This window comes from Staurois parvus, unplaced genomic scaffold (genome assembly GCF_062004578.1).
Source record: "Staurois parvus isolate SC_StPar_1 unplaced genomic scaffold, SC_StPar_1.0 ptg001022l, whole genome shotgun sequence".
In the NCBI taxonomy this organism is placed as follows: domain Eukaryota; kingdom Metazoa; phylum Chordata; class Amphibia; order Anura; family Ranidae; genus Staurois; species Staurois parvus.
Genome location: NW_028318818.1, coordinates 607,394 through 612,031, shown reverse-complemented (window position 1 = coordinate 612,031; position 4,638 = coordinate 607,394).

Sequence of the window (4,638 nt, the reverse complement as noted above, 5' to 3'; positions counted from 1 at the left end):
GGCAGAGGTCCTCCAAATGTCCTCCAGCACCATCTTTCTTTGGGACTATGAGATGTCATGAAACCAAATAAAGAGAGGCAAAAAGGAAGTCGATGCTGGAAGATGTGAAACATTGTGTCACAATAAAGCATGCCCTTTAGAAACACCCACCTTTTAAAAGAGAAGTAAGGCTTTATTTTCCCCATTTATATTTACCGATGCAGCATCTGTCCCCCCCATCGGCTCCAAGGGTGAGAACTCAGTGATCACATGACTGCTGATCGCTGAGTTCTCTCTGCTCTGAGCAGAAAGTGGTGACTGTCAGTCACTGCTGTCTGCTCTGTTCTCCCCCCCTCCAGTGCTCAATGGAGTGCTGGGCTGTGGAGGGGGAGAGCGCTTCACTGAGAGGCGGAGCCAGGTGCAGCTCCAGACTCTGGGGTGGATCCCGACTGTGAAGTTGGGATCTTTTCCCAGCCTGGACCGGCTGAGTGACATCAGCCGACAGCGGACTTCAGCCCACTGTCAGCTGACAATGGGTCACAGGGGTGAAGAACGAACTGCAGTCCTGTGATCCACAGAAGTACAGCAAAAAGAGCTTTGGCCGTACTTCTCCTTTAATGTGCCAACAAATGAATGCGGCATCTTGCCATACTTTGAGTGCTGAACTTTCTTTGGCCCACAGAAATCTGTCCCCAATATGAAAAGGGATAGTTGGTTGAACTTGCTCCGAGACCAAAGGTTTCTAGTTCTTCCTTGGTCCAGAGCCTTAAGTCGCTGAGCTCCGTACACTGTGCTGTATGACCATTGCCTTAAGTCCCTGAGCTTCGTACACTGTGCTGTACACCCATTGCCTTAAGTCTCTGAGCTCCATACACTGTGCTGTACAACCATTGCCTTATGTCACTGAGCTCCGTACACTGTGCTGTACAACCATTGCCTTATGTCATGGAGCTCCGTACACTGTGCTGTACAACCATTGCCTTATGTCACTGAGCTCCGTACACTGTGCTGTACAACCATTGCCTTATGTCACTGAGCTCCGTACACTGTGCTGTACAACCATTGCCTTATGTCATGGAGCTCCGTACACTGTGCTGTACAACCATTGCCTTATGTCACTGAGCTCCGTACACTGTGCTGTACAACCATTGCCTTATGTCATGGAGCTCCGTACACTGTGCTGTACAACCATTGCCTTATGTCACTGAGCTCTGTACACTGTGCTGTACAACCATTGCCTTATGTCACTGAGATCTGTACACTGTGCTGTACAACCATTGCCTTATGTCACTGAGATCTGTACACTGTGCTGTACGACCATTGCCTTATGTCACGGAGCTCTGTACACTGTGCTGTACGACCATTGCCTTAAGTCACTGAGCTCCGTACACTGTGCTGTACAACCATTGCCTTATGTCACGGAGCTCCGTACACTGTGCTGTACGACCATTGCCTTAAGTCACTGAGATCTGTACACTGTGCTGTACGACCGTTGCCTTAAGTCTCTGAGCTCTGTACACGGTGCTGTCTGTCCACTCTTAAATATAATAGAAAGGACCTACTGGAATTCCCCGAGGAGGTGAGCAGTCATTGCACTGACTAGTATTGCCCTCCTAGCACCCGCACAAACATGTAGATGAAAGGAAGCCGGCAATTCGATCTTCTGCAAAAATGAGTTTAGGCGTCTGGAGACAGCAGTAGGGCCTTCTGAACGCCTGACAACTGCTACTATAGTGTCCTCTGAAAAGAGATTCACCACAAATCATTTTTACCATCCACCAACAGCTCCCACTTTAACTGCAGAGCCAGGGGTGTACACACGGCTTTGCTTCACAGCCATGGCAGGAACTCTACCCCCTGTTGCACCGATTGAGCATGACCCATTCAAATGAATGGGGCTGCTTTACAAGTTCCCAGCAACCGCCTGCAGTTTGGGGTTCAAGAGGTTAAAGTGTTACTAAACCCTTGACCCTGCATTCACTATATCTGGTCTCCAGAAAAATGTATATTATATAGGGCGTGCTTGTTGGAGCCCAACCTCTGTAGCTGTAGGATAAAGGTGCCAGATGGATATCAGGGATGGATGGATGGGAGCAGTAACACTGAGGCAGCTCTTCTTAGAGTGGAAGCAAGGCTCTAATGCAGTAACAAGAAAAAGAGAGGAAGGCGCCTCTAAGTGCAGTATTGACAATTTATTTAGTAAACAATGGATAAATTACACTTACAAGATCAATAGTTAAAAAGACTCATCGTGTGGTAATTAGATCCAGGTGGGACATCCAGCCGTCCAGCAGCAAAATCTGTCTATAGGATCGGGAAGTAGAGTCCAGGATGCGCCTGTGCATCATAATGCTGCTGCTGTTCTTCTGTGGGTAACTGCATCTATCTTCTACCTCCGCTCTTAACTAGAAAAACGCATTGACTCCTGTTAAATTCTGAACAAATGGTGTATTTATATTTGTGTGTATGTTGACCAGTCCTCACCGCTAGGTGCACTCAGGTTTACGACTGTAGCCTGGTTCCTAAGAAACATCCCCCACTATTCATGTGAGCCTTATCAGCTTCTAATTGGGACGGAGTTGAATGCTCATTTGAGCATCTCCCTATAAATTTAGATCAGCTCATGGGGGGAGATCACTGATGGGGGACAAGTCTTTGATGGGGATGCTGATTCTGATTGAGTGCGGCTTTGAACGAGTGCGAAGCAGTTAAACACAGCAGTTGAACTCAAGCAGCAGGAAGACACAACAACAGCAAGAAACTTTACTGCACGCTGGACAGACTGCAAGCATACACCCTGGGAAACATCTCTTACATACCTGAGACCCACTCCGTCTACATTTATACAATATATCCCCTCTGCTCCTTTCCATATTACTATCCTCTGTTCCCAAATCTCATTTCTTTACCCCTCTGCTCCACCCCAAAACTTGTACATCTCCCCCTCATTGCTATCATCTCCCTACTATTGCTCTCATCACCTCCCCAAAATGCCTCTTCCACTCCTCCTCATTTTCCTCTCCTCCGTTCCCAAAATCCATTCACTATATCCCTCTGCTCCTCCCAAACAATTGTATATTGTGTCCTCACTACTTCCTTTGCCCCTCTACAGCACCCACCACCTCCTCCTATTACTCCACTCTCCCACTGACCCGAACACCTCCACTAGTAGTTTCTCACGCTCCTGCACATCCCGCTCCCATGCCACCTTTCTCACCCTTCTCCTCATAACCGCGGGGGACATCTCCCCGAATCCTGGCCCTCCACCACCTCCTTCACCCACACAACACCCTCCCGCCTCCAGGTCCCGCCGCAACCCCCGCAACTTAGTATCTGTCCCCCTGCTCCCTAAAATCTCCCCCCCGTTTTCATGTGCACTCCTGAATGCCCGATCGGTGTGCAACAAGCTTACCGCCATCCATGACCTCTTTGTTTCCCGCTCCCTCAACCTCCTGGCGATCACAGAAACCTGGATCCAGCTCACTGACTCTACCTCCCCTGCTGCACTCTCCTACGGCGGTCTCACCTGGACCCACTCACCCAGGCCCAACGGTCGTACAGGTGGTGGGGTTGGTCTGCTCCTGTCACCGCAGAGCAGCTTCCAAGTCCTCCCAAACCCCCCCTCCCTATCCTTCTCCTCCTTCGAGGCCCACTGCATCAGACTATTCTCCCCAACCCCCCTGAAGATTGCTGTGATATACCGGCCTCCTGGATCCATACCCCGCTTCCTCGATGACTTCTCCTCCTGGCTACCCTTCTTCCTCTCCTCTGAGCTACCCACCATCATCCTTGGGGATTTCAACATCCCTGTCAACCTCGACAACCCGGACACATCCCATCTCCTCCACTTAACCTCCTCCTTTGCACTTGCACAGTCCATACAATCCACCACCCACTCCAACGGTAATATCCTTGATCTTGTCTTCTCCAACCGCTGCACTCCACACAACCTCACTAACACCCTCTTCCCTCTCTCTGACCACAACCTGATTAACTTCTCTATCTCCTCGTCCTCCAACGCCTACCCCTCCAAATGTCACACTACTACCAGCCGTAACCTCCGCAACCTTAACCCTGCCCCCCTCCACTCTGCAGCTGATCAACTCCATGACAGCATCCTCCCCCTGTCCTGCCCCGACTTGGCTATGACCGCCTACAACAACGCGCTCTCAACAGCCCTTGACTCACTAGCGCCTTTAACCACACGCAACATCAGTCCCCGACCGCTCCAGCCCTGGCAGACTGATCACACCAAAACCCTCAAACGACACAGTCGTGCCCTGGAGCGACTATGGCGCAAAACAAAATCCCAACAAGCCTTCACCCGCTACAAATCTGCCTTCCACACCTACACCTCCTCCCTCCACGCCGCCAAACAAGCCTACTTCCTGACCCTCATCAAGGCCCTCTCCTCCAATCCTTGCCAACTCTTCTCCACCTTCAACTCTCTACTCTCGCCACCCCCACCTCCACCCAGCACCTCACTCACTGCCCTTGAGATTGCCAATCACTTCAAAAACAAGATTGACACAATTCGCAAGGACATCGCCGCAACTCACACGCCCTCTCAACCCTTCCACATTCACACAGCTACCCCCTCATCCCCCCTCCCCCTCGACATAACCCACAGGGACTTTGTCGCTGCTCAAACTCCCTCCA